The sequence below is a fragment of the Schistocerca cancellata genome, chromosome 4 (genome assembly GCF_023864275.1).
Source record: "Schistocerca cancellata isolate TAMUIC-IGC-003103 chromosome 4, iqSchCanc2.1, whole genome shotgun sequence".
Classification (NCBI taxonomy): Eukaryota; Metazoa; Arthropoda; class Insecta; order Orthoptera; family Acrididae; genus Schistocerca; species Schistocerca cancellata.
The window spans coordinates 402812752-402835058 of NC_064629.1; the positions used below are offsets into that span (position 1 = coordinate 402812752).

A 22307-nucleotide genomic window follows, 5' to 3' on the forward strand; every position below is an offset into this window, starting at 1 on the left:
CGTGACAAAGGCGTAGGTTCGTATACCGATGGAAAAAAAAAGATGGACGCCTCTTCGTGTTTGCAACACATTCTGAGACTTCGTTAATCGTCAAAGTTAAGCATTTTTCTGAAATATTCGTTGTAATTTACGCGTAAGAGCGCGCCTTCTCAGAAAGAGTATCTCTGATTTCGTGACTTCCATCTGTTTAAGAAATGAAAGATGAAATTACTGTGCGTGAAGCAACTGACAGTACAAGAATATTTTGGCACATCAAAGAAGATAATCAGAAGGATCACTTACACTTAGACATTAAACTGAAGTATAAAATTTTTGCATATCAGAAAATGATCAGAAATATCAGTCTAATGGCAATTAGGTGTGCAAAAAATATTAAGACAACGGTAAATGTAAATACTTTTCAGATTTGATCATTTACCTCCGGAAATTGTCCCAGTAGTTATTGGCGCGGTTTCCTGGTGGTACTTGGTTATTCAGTGCTTGTGGTGATCGCACAACAGAAGACGGTGGAGGAGGCGGAGCTGGCACTGGTACAGGAAGAGGGAGAGTATGAACAGGAGCTGCTGAAGGAACCACCAAGTTAGGGAGTGAGTGTGCACTTGCAACGCTATCCGCAGGCAATCCAGAACTGTATGGACCACCATTATTAACAGCAGGAACAGGTTTGGCATTCTCAATTATGGAAGACTCATTCAGAAGCTCATTTGAAAGAGGCAGCTGTGTCTCCAATCTGGTCCCGACTCGTTCTTGTTGTAGTGCACTGACAGCAGCACGTAGTGATGCAATTTCCCGTTGTTGAGACCACAGCATTTGACAGCACTGATTAACAGTTGTAAGCAAAGCTTGCTGTTGTTGCACTTGACTTGCTGCCCAAAGTTGTTGGTAATAACTATTTGCATTGTACTGCTGGTGTTGTTGTTGTTGCTGTTGCTGTTCCAGCAGAAGAGCATGTTGCCACGGATTGTAATTGCTGTGGTTGGTAGAATTGGCTTCTCCATCATGATTTGTTCCAAAATTTGCTGTGCTACCAGTGTCCTCAGGAACATTACATTTCTTGTCACAAATAATTCACCATTTTTTTTTCGGAATACGTAGCGATTTCCGAGAGTGTGGTCAGACAGGAATCTAAGAGCACAACGTAAATTACTGCCAATGAAACTAGCAGCAATCGTCTTTATACTATAGCTTGTCACAAGTATTTATCTGCGATCGAACCCTTAACAACAGTAGACAGGGATGAAAGGTTCCCGCCACAATATTTTCAGACTGTACCACCATATATGTAATATTTTGGTACAACAGATGCGTGTTATAAATTACAACGAACTTCTATAGCTGGATTCGCCACACGCTCTCGAAAAAGCGATTTTTTTAAATTTTGTTTTTATGAACCAAACCGTTGATGTATCAATAGGGAAGCACGCTACTTCATCATTTGGATCTCTAGGAGCGGGCTGCAATCACATTCAATGTATCTTCTTATTATTTCACACTTGCTTAAACAATTTTTCGGGTTCGTGGTGATGTGTTCCGTCTACGCAACTAATTGAAGACCGTTTATTCCCATGCGCATTTCGCTTCTTTTATTTGTGAAGCATCATCACGAATAAAGGAAGTGAAACGTGTATGGCAGTAAAGAAACTGCCTTCAATTAGTTGCGTAGACGGAACGTACCTCCATGAATTTTGAAGCAACTAAGGAATGACGGAAAACAGAAAAAAATGACGAATTTTTCGAGTGTTTCTATAGATGTATTTGTGCAATGTGGTACCACACTCCATTCCTAACTCATATTCCGAAACGTGAAATCCAAAACAAGATGTCGATATGAATGAGAATAAAATGACATAATATGACATTTACGACAGTTTCCAGAACACAGTCGATATTCTATTGTTATAACGCATTCATGGAAGCCCGTGGTCAGCGAAATTTGAACAGTATTACGTACTCTAACCACACTTTTCGGTACTGTGAAGAATGGCATGCCTGTGTTGGCTGCTAGCCGCTTAGAGTTCGTGCGCTGCAATGCACATGCTCGGATCTGAGGCAGATGCGTTTCATTGTTTGGCGCGAGTAGAACTGGCAACAGCGTTTCGTTTCGTTAGGACCGTTCGGCATCGCTTTCGAAATGCTTACTGAATAATGTTGGGGCTCTCTAAAACAAGACCGTTTGGTGCGTTCGCGTACCGAACTGATCGGCAAAATGGCGGAAAGATGTAGAATAGGGCCCTGATGACCTCCCCTCTGTGCCTATCGACTAATTCTGTCGAGAGCAGATACTCTGCATACTTTGCACAAGAGTTTCAACCGTCATTTTAAAACTGTTCAAGGTCACGTTTGAAAAACCTGCAGCTGGCGACTCGTTAAAACTAGAGTCGCCAGCCTTTGGCACACAGCCAAACTCAAATCAAACTTCATGCGCATGGCACACAAAACACACAAATTAGAAAATAAGTATTCAAGAATGGGTTGTTTGGGATGGGTCATGCATGCTGATCCAACAGGTCTCTTTATTTGCTGTCAGGTGTATATTAAAATTAAAAAAAACAGTTGTCGGAAATGACGGAAACTAGGCACACTCACTCAGGAGACTTCAAGTAATACATACGTAACCTTTCGCATTCGTAGCGTTGTTTTTGGCTGAGAAAAAAAATGTGGTGCACTACTTTCTTGGCAACCCTCATGGGAAGTGCTAGTCGCTTATTGTATACAACTCTTAATGGCAAAATATGGAGAAGAATGGGGGAGCAAGGAAATTGGCCGTATACTTTTCGACGGAACCATCCTATCACTCCCCTTCAAACTATGGATACCTGAATCAGGATGGGTTAACGGGAGATGTTTCTGGACTTTTTCCTCCAAATCCATTATGTTCACTCATTGATCATTAATACTGTGTAGAGGAATCTGTGACACTTCCATACTGCAAAAATTGATATCACTGTGAAGGAATGTACAGTGTATCACTTCAGTATTGTTGTCAGTAGTTTAACCATGATACTGTCAGAGGACGATGGGCCGTGAAGAGAAGCACACACGTTTTATTGGTTGGTACAGAAATTTGTAATGTATGTCGTTGGAGTTGTTATTCACTGGGGTGCTCTACAAGTTAGTACTCGGGTGTACAAAACTGAAGGACAAAAGTAATTTTCGGATGATGTCACTACCAAGCAACGTAGCTCGATGAAAGTTGGGCCATACACAGAAAGAAGTGCTCCAGTAAAGCACAGAAGGTAACTGAAAGAGATACGCGATGAGGGGGACAAAAAATGGTTCAAATGGCTCTGAGCACTATGGCACTTAACATCTGAGGTAATCAGTCCCCTAGAACTTACATCTACTTAAACCTAACTAACCTAAGAACATAACACACATCCATGCCTGAGGCAGTATTCGAACCTGCGACCGTAGCAGTCGCGCAGTTCCAGACTGAAGCGCGTACAACCGCTCGGCCACACTTGCCGGCTGAGGCGGACAGAATGGACACTTTTATTCGAAGACAATAATTACACGGAAGTCAGTGGGATTTCTAATTGTCTTCTGAGCAGTACAAAAGATGGGAAGTGTTTCTTAAAAGGGTGTGTGATCATCACGGACGGCAATGAATGCCCTGCGATGTGCTTCCTTGCTGGCCACGAGGTTGGTAAGGAGCTCTTGAGGTTCGTCGTTCCATTGATCCACAAGCGCGGTTGACAGCAGCTGGATGGTCATCGGTACATGTTGGCGTGCGGCAAGAATCCATGGAAACTGCGCCCGGTGAAATTTGCGCGTAACCAGAAATCTGTGAAATGTGCGGCCAACACCCGGTCCCTCTATCACGGCTGATCTGCTCCCTAGACACGGCCGAACTGCGCCCCCATTGACTTCCTCTACCACAGTAGCCGACTGTCTGCACAAACAACCTTAGTACCGCTCTAGCTGTCGTAGAGTTGATATCGTGCGACTTGTGTATTTCTGTCGCACTAATTCTGATATGGAAGTTTCAATACCATTCGCGATAATCCGTATTGCTGCTATGAAGGTTATTCTGACATAGTGAAGAGAACGAAAGAAGACGGGTTTGTGATATGGCGCTCTTCAAGACAGAAACCAAACCACTGCCGAGGAATGCTTAAAACCAAGACTTCGACAGTGCTTTTTTCACTAGAGCATCGAAGTGGAGCTCTGGATGACGCTCAGTTGTAAGCAAGAAAGACTTTGAACCAGGCGAAGAAAAGGACGGGAGAGGAAGAGACTGCAAAATATATTCAGAGGAGCTAGGATGCCCAAATAATCAAGTGTATAATTTTGTTTCTGAAATGCCAGAGCAGCAAGCTACGAAGAGAACTTTATACTATAAATGGGATAAACCACAGGGAAATAAGAGACATCCGCAGAAAGAGACCTCAAAGCAGAAACTGACCTCAAAGCAAAGTTACTAGCAACGAATGATGGCAGTAGTTCAGCAGTTTTTTGTTCAGCGACGACAAATTAGGAGAAAGGATAATAGTTTTTAGCGGAAGGGAAGGGAGAGAGGCTCTAAAAAAACTTTTTTATGGATGGTAAGTTCAAGTGTTGTAGCAATTAGTTTTCGCAAATACACTCCTGGAAATTGAAATAAGAACACCGTGAATTCATTGTCCCAGGAAGGGGAAACTTTATTGACACATTCCTGGGGTCAGATACATCACATGATCACACTGACAGAACCACAGGCACATAGACACAGCCAACAGAGCATGCACAATGTCGGCACTAGTACAGTGTATATCCACCTTTCGCAGCAATGCAGGCTGCTATTCTCCCATGGAGACGATCGTAGAGATGCTGGATGTAGTCCTGTGGACCGGCTTGCCATGCCATTTCCACCTGGCGCCTCAGTTGGACCAGCGTTCGTGCTAGACGTGCAGACCGCGTGAGACGACGCTTCATCCAGTCCCAAACATGCTCAATGGGGGACAGATCCGGAGATCTTGCTGGCCAGGGTAGTTGACTTACACCTTCTAGAGCACGTTGGGTGGCACGGGATACATGCGGACGTGCATTGTCCTGTTGGAACAGCAAGTTCCCTTGCCGGTCTAGGAATGGTAGAACGATGGGTTCGATGACGGTTTGGATGCACCGTGCACTATTCAGTGTCCCCTCGACGATCACCAGTGGTGTACGGCCAGTGTAGGAGATCGCTCCCCACACCATGATGCCGGGTGTTGGCCCTGTGTGCCTCGGTCGTATGCAGTGCTGATTGTGGCGCTCACCTGCACGGCGCCAAACACGCATACGACCATCATTGGCACCAAGGCAGAAGCGACTCTCATCGCTGAAGACGACACGTCTCCATTCGTCCCTCCATTCACGCATGTCGCGACACCACTGGAGGCGGGCTGCACGATGTTGGGGCGTGAGCGGAAGACGGCCTAACGGTGTGCGGGACCGTAGCCCAGCTTCATGGAGACGGTTGCGAATGGTCCTCGCCGATACCCCAGGAGCAACAGTGTCCCTAATTTGCTGGGAAGTGGCGGTGCGGTCCCCTACGGCACTGCGTAGGATCCTACGGTCTTGGCGTGCATCCGTGCGTCGCTGCGGTCCGGTCCCAGGTCGACGGGCACGTGCACCTTCCGCCGACCACTGGCGACAACATCGATGTACTGTGGAGACCTCACGCCCCACGTGTTGAGCAATTCGGCGGTACGTCCACCCGGCCTCCCGCATGCCCACTATACGCCCTCGCTCAAAGTCCGTCAACTGCACATACGGTTCACGTCCACGCTGTCGCGGCATGCTACCAGTGTTAAAGACTGCGATGGAGCTCCGTATGCCACGGCAAACTGGCTGACACTGACGGCGGCGGTGCAGAAATGCTGCGCAGCTAGCGCCATTCGACGGCCAACACCGCGGTTCCTGGTGTGTCCGCTGTGCCGTGCGTGTGATCATTGCTTGTACAGCCCTCTCGCAGTGTCCGGAGCAAGTATGGTGGGTCTGACACACCGGTGTCAATGTGTTCTTTTTTCCATTCCCAGGAGTGTATACACCGTTTCCGCCGACTTTGTGAGCACAAATAGAGAGACAAACATCAACCCAGTTGCCTTTGCATTACCGCCAAACAAACGAAAAGAGACATACATCCGTCTTATCCGACATATGGTGGAAAATATTACAGAATGGAAACCTGCAAACGTCGCCGTTGATTTCGGATCAGCAGCGATTTCTGCGATTGAAGGTTTGCTACCGATAATGGAAGAGCATGGTTGTTATTTCCATATGAAAAGGTCTCTCTGGAGAAAAGTCATTAATACAAAGAAAATAATGACGTGCGACAACAATTTAGCATGTGTGCTATTCTGGCGTTTCTACAACCTGAAGATGTATGTGATGACTGGCTCGAGACACATTCACAGGCACCAGATATTCCCAGGCTTTCTGAGTTTTTATGTGCACTTTGTAGACTGATGCTTGGAAAAATTAAGAAAACCTCAGCCTTTGGAATTCCTACAAATGGTGCCATCGAACGACCAACGCTGTATAAGGCTGACACCACAAAATTAATAACATGCTTGCGAAACCAAATCCTAAAATCAATGACATAATTAGATGTATCAATAGTGAAGCAGAAAATTGAGCGTGCACGTTAATGAGGACAAGTTGAGTATGGAAGGTTAACAGAAAAAAGAAACCAGTCTACGGGTTGAAATGTTGGAAAAAGTTAGTAAAAATGCACGATGAGGGTGGTTAGATCAGCTATCTCATACCTACAAAAACTTGACTAAATTTATCAGAAGCTGTATATGGACAGAAATATTTGCAAAATGTAAATAGCAACTTATAAATAAAAAAAACTGAAAATAGGTATATTGCTGATGCTTGTGAGCTGATTTTAAACACGCTTAAATTACAATAATTTACTTTTGCCATTTAGCCTGTCCAGAGCGTAGATACAGATTCATGAAAATCTGATTATTTTTAGAAACCTGGGCTCAATTCTGTGGCTGAGCATACCAAATTTAGTTTACCATGGTTTCTCAGATCATTTCACGCAAATGCTGGGATGGTTCCTTAAGGAGGCCGTGGTTGCTTCCTCCCCTCCAATAACCACAGATTCGAGGGTGAGCTAAATCTCAACGCTAATAACAGCAGACACGACGTGAAACGCCGACACAAAATTTGTTTTCGCTAGGTCGTTATGACAATGACTGAAGATTTTCTGAACTAAAATTATAAATATCACTGGAATGCTAACTTTGTTTCTGTGAGTGACATTGGCATTCACTTTATAAGGCATCTAAGACACATACACATACATTAATCATGTAAAGATAAGATTCGTGAGCTATTTAAATGTTATTGAATGCCGGCCGCAGTGGCCGAGCGGTTCTAGGCGCTTCAGTCTCGAATCGCGCGACCGCTACGGTCGCAGGTTCGAATTCTGCCTCGGGCATGGATGTGTGTGATGTCCTTTGGCTAGTTAGGTATAAGTAGTTCTAAGTTCTATGGGACTGATGACCTCAGAAGTTAAGTCCCATAGTGCTCAGTCATTTGAACCATTTTGTATTGAATGTCTCGGTGATATTTGCTGTGATCAATTTCGAACTTGTACAGGACTGTATAGGGAATTCCCTATCTGGTTACCCACACATCCAATATTTTACTCTCGTTCAGACTAACGCTTATGCAGTGGCGTAGCTAGGTAGTTTGGTACCTGGCGCAGACTTTTGTCAGCCCCCCCCGTCCCCCACCTCACAAAAGCAAATGGCTCTGAGCACTATGGAACTTAACATCTGAGGTCATCAGTCCCCTAGAACTTAGAACTACTTAAACCTAACTAACCTAAGGACATTACACACATCCATGCCCGAGGCAGGATTCGAACCTGCGACCGTAGGGGTCGCACGGTTCCAGACTGTAGCGCCTAGAACCGCTCGGCCACTTCGGCCGGCCATAAAAGCATGAAATACATTTGTGTATAAGAGTTTTTCCATATAGGTGATTAAATAATCAAAGTATAATGTTAACTACTTCGCAAACAGTTTTTGTCGATGAAAACGAATAAGTAAAACGCATTTCATTTTTAAAAACTCAGATTAACTGATTATTGAGATTGCAGAACACGTAACCGAAGGTCTCCATAGTGATAGGTGACTAGCACGTAGCGCAGAATTTCTTCCTTCTTTTTTGGGAAAATTTCGAAATTGCCTCATCAATATCGATATATTTAGCCAGCCCCATTTTATTGACTAACAGCTAAATTAGACACTCCTGCTTGACTCATAGTGGATCCAAAATAATTCTTAATTAATTTGACTTTTTTTTAAAAAAAAGGAGCACTTACAGACCGCTATCGAAACATACAATGTTAAGGAAAATCTTAGCATCAAAATAAAATTTGGAACCGTTTCGGAAAAAAATCGTCTTCGTCGTGAAATTTGTGCAAGGATCTCAGGAATCTCGTGATAGCTGCCAAAGATTTTTGTATAATCGTGGGAAGTTTCGTTTCCGAAGTTTTAATCAAATGGCTAGGATCTAAAACGGCATCTTCCTCGACCCTTTCTGGGTGCAAATCTCAGTGGGCGCAGTTTTCAGTACACCGTGTAGCAATACCTATCCCCAACGCGTCCCACTGGTGCTCGAAACGCGTGGGAACGGTAGGCCAGTCCGTTCGCCGAATATCCTCTCGTTCCAATATCTCTTCCACTTGCGCTCTTCGAAGCAGTCGCGGATTGTCATTCAAAATGACGCCGGGGCCAAATGCACCTCTGAAAAAACGGGGAAGGAGCACAGTGTCACAATAACAATGACTGGTGACTGTCCGTGTTCAAAGATTTGGAGGTCAGTAGGCCCATGCAATATTATGCCTCCGCACACCATAACACCTGGACCGAAAAAAAGATCGTGTTCGACAATGTTCGTGTGTGAATTCCGTGCCCTCGTGGCGAACGATTGGAACACGTAATGCACCCACGAACATTGTCGAAAACGACCGTTTCGGTGGTCAGGATGTTACGGTGTGGAGAGGGAGAGGGAGGGAGGGAGGGAGGGAATGTGGGAATGTTGAATGGGCGTACTGACTTCAAAATCTTAGAAAGCGGGACATTCACTGGTCAACGTTATCGTGACACTGTAACGATCGACCATGTTCGTCTATTTAGAGTTGCATTCGGCACTGACGGCTGTTTTATAAATAACAATGCGCGAGTGCTTGGAAACGCGCACATGGAGGTGCTCTTTGAAAGAGAGAATATTCGGCGAACAGACTGGTATACCCGTTCCTCCGATTTTGATCCCATTGAGCACGTATGGGATGCGTTGGTGAGAGATATTGCATCACGCCAACATGTACCAACGCCCATCCAGCAGCTTTCAACCGCTCTGGGGGAAGAATGGAACGCCCTACTAGAAGAGAACAACCATCCAACCGTGTGGCCAGCATGGAAGCACGTTGCAAAGCATGCGTTGCCGTCTGTTGTTATCACACACCTCATTAACAATCATATCCCGCCTTTCATAGCCGGCCGGAGTGGCCGTGCGGTTCTGGGCGCTACAGTCTGGAAGCGAGCGACCGCTACGGTCGCAGGTTCGAATCCTGCCTCGGGCATGAATGTGTGTGATGTCCTTAGGTTAGTTAGGTTTAATTAGTTCTAAGTTCTAGGCGACTGATGACCTCAGATGTTACGTCCCATAGTGCTCAGAGCCATTTGAACCATTTTGAACCGCCTTTCATAATGTCCAGGGGACCATGATGAATTGTGGTGACTTCAGTATAATTATTGTCGTTGAATAAAAGTGTCGTTTCTGTCAGTGCGAATGCGTATGTCTTTTAGTTATCTTCTGTATTATACTTCAGTAGTTCCTTCTATGTGTCAGCTATGTTACTTGCCAGTGACGCACCATGCGAAAGTTACTTTCGTCCTTAGGTTCTGCACACCAGTGTTATTTGATTGGTGCTGTTGGGCACGCGCGCTTGTGTGTGTGTGTGTGTGTGTGTGTGTGTGTGTGTGTGTGTGTGTGTGTGTTTTGAATTTTTGGGCTGATTTTACCGGACAACAGTACTACATGCTATTGTTCCTCGTTCCTGTTTAAATTCGCGTAGTCAGTTGACATGAAACTTTGCATGTCTGCTTTACAAAGTAATGTGTCACACTAAAATATTTCCTCATTTTTTACAGAATAGCGTAATGTAGGTTAATTTTTTTCTGGATACTACTGTCTGTCAGAGATACTAGGAAACTTGTTTAACAGATAGCCAAGTCTGTTAGGCCGTTGAGAATTTATATAGCAAGAGCTGTAGCATTGCACAAAATTATCTTATAATTGAAATGGACGTTGTATACAACTTGTTACTTGAACTCAGGATGAGCTATGTAATACTACAAACTGTTTTCCAGTTAATTGATTAATAGCAACCTAAGTGTTCATTCTGTACCTGAACTTGATTTTTTCTACGGACAGAGTTTCGTTAACGTTGAAAGTCTCGACCCATCAAAGAGGCGCCGTGGACTCCGATTCCGGAGATCCTAGATTTGTTTCTTGAGGCTTTCCCAAATCGCTTAAGGCAAATTTTCGAATGGTTGACTTGGAAAGGAAGCGGCCGATTCCCTTCCCCATTCCGAGCTTGAGTTCTGTCTGCAATAAACTTGTCGTAGACTAGATGTTGAGCGCAAATCTTCTTTACTTTCTTTAAAAGCCCTAAGTTACGCCATGGTTCTAGTCATGTTAAGTGTAGCAGTCCCATATGAACTTTATGCACTTCTCTTGTTATAAATACAATAAAGTAAAGTATTGCTTTGTTCTAGCTATACTTCGACCCATAGTAGCACAACAACAGTATTACAGCTAAAAAAAAACTGACCTTTGCGCAAATGTCTTAAATTACTTATAAAATAAATTTTCACAGGAAAGTTATTTTCCAGAAGGCTAATATGTATACATGGTCACAACACAGATTCGTCGGAATGCCACATTTTTAATAATACGAGAGTTGTCCAGAAAGTAAGTTCCGATCGGTCACGAGTTGGAAACCACAGTGAAAACCACACCTTCCACTTACTTCTCTACATAGTCGCCGCTCCAGCTTCGAGTTTTGTCGTAGTGTTGTATCAGCTTTCCAATATCCTCGCGTCCGTCGCGTCCGCAGCTCGTGGTCGTGCGGTAGCGTTCTCGCTTCCCACGCCCGGGTTCCCGGGTTCTATTCCCGGCGGGTCAGGTATTTTCTCTGCCTCGTGATGACTGGGTGTTGTGTGATGTCCTTAGGTTAGTTAGGTTTAAGTAGTTCTAAGTTCTAGGGGACTGATGACCTTAGAAGTTAAGTCCCATAGTGCTCAGAGCCATTTGAACCAATATCCTCGTCATAGAAAGCAGCCGCCTGTGCTTTCGGCCAGTTATCTGCACTGGTCTGCAGCTAGTTGTCTGTGGAAAAATTGTGTCTTCATTACCAGCGGTTCTTGTGAGCAGAGATAAGACTCAGGGGGAGCCAGTTACGGACTGTATTGTGAGTGATCAAACACTTCTCAGCGGAAACGCTGCAGGATCGTCTCCATTACCCCTGCAGTGTGCGGCCGAGAATTGGCATGAAGAAGGTACTGCTCCACAGTTGTGTTATGTGGGCTGCATGACAGGCGAAATCTCTAACCAGGCCCTCATACGTGGCGGGAGACGCTATTCCCTACGCATCTTTGCGTGCTCACTGTTCACTCAAAACTGAAAAGAGCGACGCGACACGATACTAGAGTCACTGCCCAACATACCTGTGCAAAGCTTTACCGGATTTTCCCAGTGGTTTCCATTTCGCGACCAATCGGAAATTACTTTCTGGACTACCCTCGTATTACGTTTTGCGGCTGTATCTTCGTTACTTTGGATAGCGGCCTGATAGTCGTACTTCTGAAACGTTTCATTTGGGAACAACGATGATGCTTTGATTTCGACTTCGTTGTTTTCCTTTTTATGAGCGTTTTTTCGTTGAAGGGATTAAAAATTGGCTAGTATTTGCTCATGACCTTCCCTGCGTCTGTAATACGTTTAAAATCAATAATCGCAAATTAAAGTTAATTTAGTTACAAGTTTTGTCAAATAATGTCTGACAGCTTCTCCCCGAATACAAAACGGCTCATAAACTTAAGACACGTGTTGACTCTAAGCAGCATATTGAAGGAGAATGTTTTTGTGGACGGAACGGTTGGTGAGGTGTGGTAGGTTTGTGACGGCGAGGCGAGTAATTTTCTTAAGGCGCCACTTGGAGTGTACGAAGGTGGCTTCTACCTTCAACTATCGACCACCGACAAAAACTTGATTCTAAAACAAATGCATGAAAAGTCACGATAATCTAATCAGGAAGTACCTGCGTGTTTCATATTCTTTCAGAAGGCATACAACAGCATCCATAAGAACAATTTGATTAATGCCTTCAAATTGTTTGAGGCTCCGAAGAACTTGGTTGTATTTATTGAACTGTGGTTTCGAAAATACACAAGCTAAGAGTTAGATGAGTAAGAAAATAACTGAAATTCTGCAGATGATCACAAGTTTAAAGGAAATAGATGGACTGCCGGTAATCCTTTTTAGATTATCATCAGGGAATTCCATATAATAAATTACAAGAAATTCAAATCTGCAGGAAAAATGTTTGCGTATCTGGCCTATGAGGATGGTTTCGACCTATTATTGAGCACTCCTAAGATACTAAGAGAAGCAACTCAGGCCCTGCACCAAAATTTGGTCTCTTCCTCAAATTCTCGCCGTGGCAAGACTTACATAGCAATAATTGTCCAAGGGGGTTCTCTTTTGGAAGTGATTTGAACATAGGAGGAGGGGCGGGGGAGGGCACCGAGCCTTTGCAGTTGCAGTTCCAGTTCCAATTCCCTTCGTGTGACGAAAATCTAACGTTTGACTGTCCTTCCTTTGCTATGAAGCTAAGCCAGGAATACCTGTGTAAGGTCTAGGGTTGGTCAGCACCACCAATAACCTCAGGCCACCGTCGGGAGGTTGTATGTCAGAGGAAAGAGGGATTTTAGTGTAACTGCCAAGACTGTAAGAAATATACAAATCTCTAAGAAAGAAAGAAAAAAAAGCTTCATCCTTGTCTGGGTATGTATGTACCGTTCTATATAAAGAAAAGTTTTGAGGGTTTGGTTGGTGCTTTTAACTCCGTTAAGCGACTACGAAATGGCACTCTTATCGACGGTAAAACAGGAACAGAGCATGTAAGAAACCTAATCGAAAGTAAGGAACTTAGAGTGACCCGATTAAAAACAGAGCTGCACTCAACAATTACAGTGAAGACGTTGTGACATGCCGAGATGTAACGAAGGTAGATGCAGCAGAAGTGGAGAAAGAATGGGAACCAAAAGGTGTTACCGAGCTACACCATATCATGAAAAAGTTTGATGGCATGTTAGAGAAAAATGGCTGTATTTCTGTTATACCTCAGTCAAATGAAGCCTTCCATAAGATACTCGGGTAACACCGGCGTACTGAAAGTAAGACCTTCTACGCCAAATCCCCTTAGGTGCGTTATATGCCAGAGGACTGATCGCACTACCTTGCGATACAAAGGTGATCAAACATATGGAGGATCTGTTTATGCCACCCACGAATCAAGGACGACATTGTATTCGGCACCATGGTGCATTAACTGCATACGTAAGCGTTCAGTCCGGAACTGTAAATACCCGAAGTTCAACGAAGAGAATAATTATAATCCAAGAAAGTAAGCTATCAATGTGTGTACTATACACAGAAGGCAAATTTTTCAAGGTAATGCACACACAAACACTTGGCTTCAATACGCCATTTGTGTTCGAACTTATTAAACCAGTTGTAACAAGTACCTTAGACCGTAGCTACAAGGTCATATAATTCTGGCATAAACGCCTGCACTTGCAAATGCACACGTAAAGCAGCGTCTGTTAAAAAAATCTAAGACCAACTCTTAATCTACTCGCCAACCAGAGATCCAACTCTAACTGAACTTACGTAGCGTCTCCCCAGGTGCTGCTTTGCCCATTTCACCACGAAGTGGAAGGCTGCATCCTGACGTCAACTAAAGAATAAGAAAATACGACGAAAGTAATCTGAATAGCAAACACCAACCTCCCATCAGCAGGAGGCAAAAAGGCATCACTAAGTAACATAAACGTTCGTGATTCACTGGTCTTAGTCACCACAACGAAGGGAGTAGGAGAAACCGCTTTGAAATATTGTGATTGAATGGTTACAGGACTCACATTGAGGATCTAAAGATCCTAGTACAGGCAAAAGCTTCCAGTATGTCTACAAGAGAGATACTTAAAGACCTTCTACTCACCTTTGCTTAATTGCTACAAATTTTATATGAAAGACAACCTCAGAGGTGAAGTGTAGTTTTGCTGAGTTTCAGTGACTTACCAGTGCTCACTCATCTACAAGCTGTAGCTGTAGCAGTATCGGTTCATGTTCACACATGTAAAGTGTATTCCACTTACTATACTTTGCCGTATGTGTTTAGACCCTACAACCGTACCCTATATAATCTCTCCCTGCTGGAGACCAGTCGGCCATTGTGCACATCCTCACAGCGACTAACGTAAAAGAAACTGGTCCTCATTGAACTTTGAATAGGACACGTCCCCATGACCCATGGGTATCATTGGCGCAGTTTCTTTCCAGCAGTTCTAAAGTGTAACACAGTGACTGACTCATCTAGTGATCACATTAATCTGTAGGGCTGCTTTATCTTCCGTGTTTTCGTAAACCTACCGATCTTACAACGCTTTTCATTTGTCACTAATTCATACTGATGAGCCAGAACATTGTTACTGCTGTCCACGGCGAGACTGCAAGCAGCCTGGAGGCGTTGCGGGCACGTGACATAAAAGGAGAACATGTAAGTGTAGCAGAGACGAATGGGGAATCATTCTAGCGATGATACGGGCAGCAAATGGGGAAGTCCACTGACATAAGCGACTTCAACAAAGGCCAGATTGTGATTGCCTGGCGTCTGCAAACGAGTCTCTCGAAAACTGCACAGCTGGTCGATGGTTCACGTGCTACTGTCCTGAGTGTCTATGGGAATCGTTAGTATGCTATTTAGTGTTTGGCGTCCACCCCTCATCACAGAAAGTGGACATGGGAGGCTGGCCCCCTCTGTAATGCATAATAAGTGGCGATCTGTGGCAGACATGACGTCAGAACACAATGCTGGTGTAAGCACAAGTGTTGCGGAGCGCACTGTTCGACGTACATGGTTGCACACGAGGCTCCGCAGCAGCCGACCCCTACGTGTTCCGACGTTGACCCAACGACATCGTAAATTACGGTTGCAATGGTTACGGCGTCATCGCGATTGGACCGGGGTCAGTGGAAATGTGTCGCCTGGTTGTATGAATCATTTTTCTAGCTACACCGTGTCGATGGTCGTGTCCGGATACGCCGTCATCCAGGCAACCGGCAGCTCGAAAAAGCACCACGCCTATAGGCTTTCTTGGAACCTGTGGTGGTTATCGAGGGCACCATAGCAACTGCGGGCTACGCGAACATCCCTTCAATATTGATTTAATCTCTAATGGTGATGGCATCTTCCAGCAGGATAACTGTCCACGTCACAAGACCAGAATCGTGCGAAAGTTGTTTGAGAAGCATGGTAGTGAGCTTTGGTCGACGTCTGGACCACCAAATTCACCTGATGTAAACCCATGCATGGAACACATCTGCGACGCCACTGGGTGCCAGTTCCGCGCTCACTATCCACTGGTACGTAATTTACGGGAATTGCATGACTTGTGGTTAGACATCTTGCGCAACAAACCTCCGAGAACCGACGGGAAACTTGTCGAATCCGTGCAGAGCGGGATCACTGTTGTATTGCGATCCATGTGTGGACCAACACTTTATAATCAGGTGCTCATAATGTTCTGGAGCCGTACTGTGTCTGAGCATGCAGTTAAACATGTCTGACACCGATAGCGTAAATATTACATATTAATCTGATTTTGTGATCAACTAATCACGCAATTTGTTTTTATAATTTTAGTTGGTTTTTAGTCGACTTGCTCTTTCATTAAAATGTTACTGACAAGACCTGTTCCTCGGTTGATTCCAAACACGCACTGATTTTTACTTGCTGTTTATCATGTATAACAGCGCTCTTTCGTAAAGTCCGCAGCTCGTGGCCTAGTGGCTTGCGTTGCTGTTTCTGGATCACGGGGTTCTGGGTTCGATTCCCGGCCAGGTCGGGGATTTTCTCCGCCAGGAGACTGGATGTTTGTGTTGTCCTCATCATTTAACCACGCCGTTGAGCGCCCACGACCCAAATATCATCATCATCATTATCATCATCATTGATGCACTGATCGAGACTGGAAGGCTTGGCTTTTCCAGTAGTTGTAAATAAAGCGACAGTATTCACTTGGCAGTGTACTCAGAAATTTCATACCCTACGAGATGGGGGAATTGAACACGCATTCGGAAGGAGCAGGGTTCAAATCCTCTTGTGGCCAGGTTTTCCACGTTTTCTCGAAACTGTTTGAGGCCTGCATGGTTCGTTTGAAAAAAGGCACATCCTAATGAAAACATGTGCTGCCCAATCGCTGACATGGTCTATCTGGAGAATCTGTGGCTCTCTTCATGGTGTGATAACTAGTCGTTTGGCAAAGCAGGAAGATTTTCCCCAGTACACGACTGTTATTTGTTCAGTTTTGTCATGTATCTCAGATAAGAGCTGAAGCGGGCGCTTGGGGAGGGATTGTAATAGGGTAGAGGAATTTGATGGCAACGGAAAGTGAACGTAGTTATATTTACATAATTTAGAGATACAAATACTTAAAAGTGATGTCAAATTGTAGCCTACCTGCTGATCTTTCTCTTTAAGAACAAAAAGAAAATGAGAATTACTATTGAGCTACTGCCGAATAATTCCATTTCTTGTTACTTTTTATCTTATTTCGTAAGGCTGTGTTCAGTCCAGCTGTACCAATATATGGAGTACCATACTAATTACGGCCACTCCTACAGCCATGTATTACACGTATGTAAACTAGTTTTTATGAAATTGATGATCGATTCAGGTAATTTACATTCTCCGTGGCCGATAATTTTGCACTCGACTACTAATCACATTTGTCACTTAACACTAGAATGTAATTTAACGGTGATTTCCTCCAACGTAACAGTGTTTATCTGTTGTGCGAAAATGTTTTCATCAGTAGCTCTCCGGCTGCTCCAAACGTTACATCAAATTTTATTAATAGATGTGGGCGCATTTTCAAAAACTATTTAATCCAGTATGCCAGTTTGTAACCAACTTGTTTATAATTATGAGTCGTTATCGAACTTGTGGAGCAACTTTTTACAAATGCCATATCTTGATTTTGAACAGCTATTGCACATCTGCAGGGAATTTTTAAGAGTCTAATGTGTAGGCCGAATGATAAATTGCATCTTGCAGTGTTTGACTGAGTATACCTCCATCTCGGGAAAACATCTTGTATATACACCTGTTTTTAGATATATACCTGCTAAAAGATTTCTAGTTTCCCGAAAAATGTCCAGAATTGAAAGTATTACCCTAAAACAGCTGTTGTGATGTTTGCCACGGAAAAACGTAAAGTCTTTTCAGGTTTGTTTAAAGTAAATAGAGACCGTTTCCCCGTGGACAAGATGGAAAGCTACCTGTATGAGACTTTGTGGCCATAGGAATAGGTAAAAATAACAAAAACGGTTTTATTGAAATAATTTTGAAACATTGTAATGATTACATTATTTTATGCAATTAGGCTAGAGCACCTCGCACCATCGTCACTGCGGGTACATTAGACCTTGTTATAGGTCCTCGACGTACTCAATGTATGAAGCTCTAGTATCCCCCCTCCCCCACCCACCTCTCCCTTTTTCGTTTCAGGGATTAAAGTACACGGTATGTTCCAGTGTTACCCGGTTACTCTGTATTACATATTGTCAATCGAACAAATGAGGCGCCCACTTAACAGCAGCGTTGCTATGTGCACTGGTTTGTGTGTGTCGCAAGATTTTCTGGAAGTTGGACACAGCTGTTGCGCCACGCGGGCTTGTCGATAAGCGGCACAACAGGTCCCGCGCGGCAGCGGAAGCCAGCCCAAATCGAGTTCCGCTCCCCGAGCCACACCTGAAGCCACACTATCCTTTTTATGCAGGCTTGTCTCTGCCTTGAGGCACAATGTTGAGCCACCCTCACGTTTGCCGTGTGACGCTCCAACTCGATAATTACTTTGCGCCCTGGGATTGCGTGTCTGGCAGTTACCTGCCCAACTTGCCTCTTTATTACTTACCAAAAATTGCCTGCTGTTTACTACTCTACTTCAGGGGCAATTGATTCTTTGAAACTGTATGACTGGAACGTTTGTAGGTTGTCGCCTAGAAGATTTATTCTTCATTCATTGTACACAGTTTAGGAGACCATCAGTTGCGTCATACCTACAGAGGTTACGGAGTAAGAGTCTGCATTTGCCAATCATCATTCCGTTGTTAGTATCATAATCGTCTATTGCTGTACGTAAAGTCCCATACGCTCCTCTTTTCAGTAACTGTCTTTCTTTATGTAGTGAATTTCTCCATCTACACGCTTAGTCTGCAGTTAGTTCTCAAGTGCTCGGCAGAGGGTTTGTAAAACCACTCTCAGGCTATTTCTCTACCACTTCATTATCTGTACCTTCGTATGCGAGCTCTAGTTTCTCTTACTTTATCAAGATGGTCATTTCTCCTAAGTGAGTGTGAGTCGACAAAATTTTGTTACATTTTGAGGAGAAAGGTGTTGATGGTGACGTCGTGAAAAGATCTCGCCTGAACGAAAAATTGATTTGTTGTAATGATTGCCACCCCAACTTGCTTATCATATCCGTGACATTATTCACGATAATACAAAGCTAACCTCTCTTTGAAATTCTCCCATGTCTTCCGTGAATCCTGTTGGGCCAAAGACCACTTACAGCGCAGCATTACTCCAGAAGAGCGTGGGGAAGCATAGTGTAGGCAGTTTCTTCCGTATATTTTCTAAAAGTACTGCCAATGAAACTCAGACCTTAGTTCGACTTCCCCACAGTCTATTATTTATTTATTTATTTATTTATTTATTTATTTATCTATTTGTCATTTTCCATGAGCCAAAGCTAATTACTCATTGAATGAGTCGGTGCATATTTCACAGAATGCTCATAAGAAAATTTGTAATTAAAGGAGTTCAAGAATTAATAAGCCACCAAAAAAATTGTGATAATATACGAAAGATTAGCATACACTGACGGAAAAAAATTGACGACACCAAGGAGTAGTTGTGCGACATCAACGAAAGTTGGTAGGCGAGTTTCTACACCTAAAAGAGAGCTACTCATATTTTGCACCATTCGCATAAAAGTGGCGCTAGTAGTGCCACTATGAAGATTCAAATCAGATTCGCTTTAAATACACGCTCCAGTGGTCGTGAGCGTTACTTACTTTTGAGATTGGACGTGGTGAGTTGATGATAGTCAGAAACGCCTTTAAGGCGACAAAGACGCCATTATGAACACCTCACTGAGTTCCAGTGGGGTCCTGTAATAGGGCTTCTAGAAGCGAAGTGTTCCTTTTGAGATACTGCGGAAAGATCTGGCAGGAATGTAGCCACTGTACATGATTGCTGGCAGCAGTGGTCACGCGAATGTACGGTGACGAGACGACCATCCGGGCGGCCAGATGGCACTACCGAGAGGGAAGACCATCGTGTTCGGCGCATGGTTCTGGTGCATCGTACTGCATCCGAAACAGCAATATGAACAGCAGTTAGCACCACAGTGACCCAACGAACTGTTACAGATCAGTTACTTCAAGGGCAGCTCAGAGTCAGACCCCCTGTTGCGTGCATTCCACTGACCCAAAACCACCGCCATTTGAGATTTCAGTGGTATAAAACGAGAGCACATTGGAGGGCAGGGTGGAGATCTGTTATGTTTTTTGATGAAAGCTGATTTTGCCTAGGTGCCAGTGATTGCCTGTATATAGGTTACTAGAACGCCATTTTAGGGGGATGCAATGAACCTGTCTTCGTGCTAGACTCGCTGGACCTTCACGTGGAGTTATGGTGTATGGTGCGATTTCGTATGACAGCAGGAGCACACTCTTGGTTACCCCATACACTCTGACAGCAAATTTGTACGTCAGTCTAGTTATTCGACCTCTTGTGCTGCAATTCCTGAACAGTATCCCAGAGGATGTTTTCCAACAGGATAACGCTCTCCCACATACCGCTGTTGTAATTCAACATGTGCTCTATCGAGTGTCCATATGTTACCTTAGCCTGCTCGATCACCAGATGTGTGTCTAAACGAGCACATATGGGACATCATCGGACAACTTCAGTGTCATCCACAACCATCATTAACCGTCCCTTTATTGACTGACCAAATGCAACAGGCATGGAACTCCATCCACAAACTGACATCCGGCACCTGTACAGCACAATGCGTGCACATTTGCATGCTTGTATTCAACGTTATGTACAGTTCGTAAGGGAGGATCTCCTGCATACATGACAGACGCTCTATCCATCTGAGCCAACGAGGGCACAGAGGATAGTGCGTCACTGTAGTTCACTGAACTTCTATAGAAAGTAACCGAGAAGTAAGACCACAATGCGTTATATGTGCAACCGTTCCCGCCAACGATTTCTTATAGCCAGCGAAGTTAAGACGCCACTTAAAAACGGTCCGTCGTAATTCCTCCAACCGACCCAGGAAAATTAGAGAACCTTAAAAAAATGGAACTTCGGCCTATTAGTACAAGATTTACGTCATCAGAGAAAACATTACTAGAGTCGTTTGAGACACCGAAATTGATAGCGCAATCAAAAAACATTCAAACAATAGGAGAAACACTCGTGGAACTTCTTTTGATCGACGCAGTTTTAGGGTTAGAAGCCAAGATATAAGTACACTTCTATCAAACAACACAGCAAAAATCCGAATTCAGCTCATGTCAAATGATATCGAGGAGCAAGTTGTTTTACGAGTTAAAGAAACGTCATGCTTTTCTTTACAGTATGATGAATCAACTGACATTTCTAATCATTGTCAAGTTACTCGTGTGTGCCCGCGTTTTAGACGAGACATCATAATCAAAGAAGAATTATTGATTTCACGGAAACTGTAAACGAAATCAAAAGGTATGGACCTCATGAAAATAGTAAAGGATATTTTCAGAAACGAAACATTATGTGGGAAAAATTCGTGGTTTCTATACATATGACCTCCATCTATGTTAGGATCATGGTCCTGTCTAGTGACGTTATTAAAGATAAGAATCCTTCGGCGTGAACAAACGCATTGTATCATACATCGCCAGGCGTTAGCTTCCAAGACTTTTCCTGAATGCCTTAATAATACAATGCAATTGACCATAAATGTGGTAAATGTTCTCAAAAGTAGAGCTTTAAATACACGCTGTAAACTGTGCACTGGAGTTGACTCCGCCCATGAGATCTCTCTCAAAGAGAAGTTCGTTGCCTATTGAATAGCGACGGACTGAGAAGATTATACAAACTCAGAGCAGACGTCGAGTTGTTTCAAGGTAAGCAAAAAATGTCTTACTACAGCAGTTTTCTGATCTGACATCTCAGTGCACTTAGGCGTATCTTTTGGATATTTTCACACACCTGAATAAGTTGAACTTGGAATTGCAAAATTCCGGAAACAGACATTTAGGAAGCGTTGCATATATTTTTACCTCTGTAGGTAAACTTCGTGCCTTTATTTGCAAACTTCAGTTACGCGTGGCTAAAATTGGTGGTAACAGTTACTCTGCGTTCGATGACATTAAAAGTGCTCGTTAACGATAAAAAGTATGACACAATCAGGGTAAACACAAAACAAAATGCCAAGAGTAATTTTTGATAATATTGACTGATAATGCAATCTTACCTTCCAGAATATAAGACAACAGAAGCTAAAGTTGACCAAAAACTAATTCGCAACCCTTTTAGCACTAATGCTGGAGAAGCTGCAGAAGAAATCCAGAAAGTCCTCGTTGAATTCCAAAATGATAGAAACTGTAATAAGGCCGGCCGGGGTGGCCAAGCGGTTAAAGGCGCTACAGTCTGGAACCGCGCGACCGCTACGGTCGCAGGTTCGAATCCTGCCTCGGGCATGGATGTGTGTGATGTCCTTAGGTTAGTTAGGTTTAAGTAGTTCTAAGTTCTAGGGGACTCATGACCTTAGAAGTTAAGTCCCATAGTGCTAAGAGCCATTTGAACCATTTTTTTTAACTGTAGTAAGGACGCATGTGAACCTGATTCTATTGGGCGGTTTTGATGTAAAAAACAATTTCATACACTAAAGCGGGAGAAATCGCTTTGAGTT

General features: G+C 43.8%; 1 protein-coding gene across 3 annotated transcripts in view; it reads left to right on the plus strand.

Annotated features, from left to right (window-relative positions):
• The window catches only part of LOC126183238 (syntaxin-binding protein 5), a 976467-nt gene that overhangs the window by 434031 nt on the left and 520129 nt on the right, over positions 1-22307 (plus strand). The gene's annotated exons all lie outside the window — the stretch shown is intronic.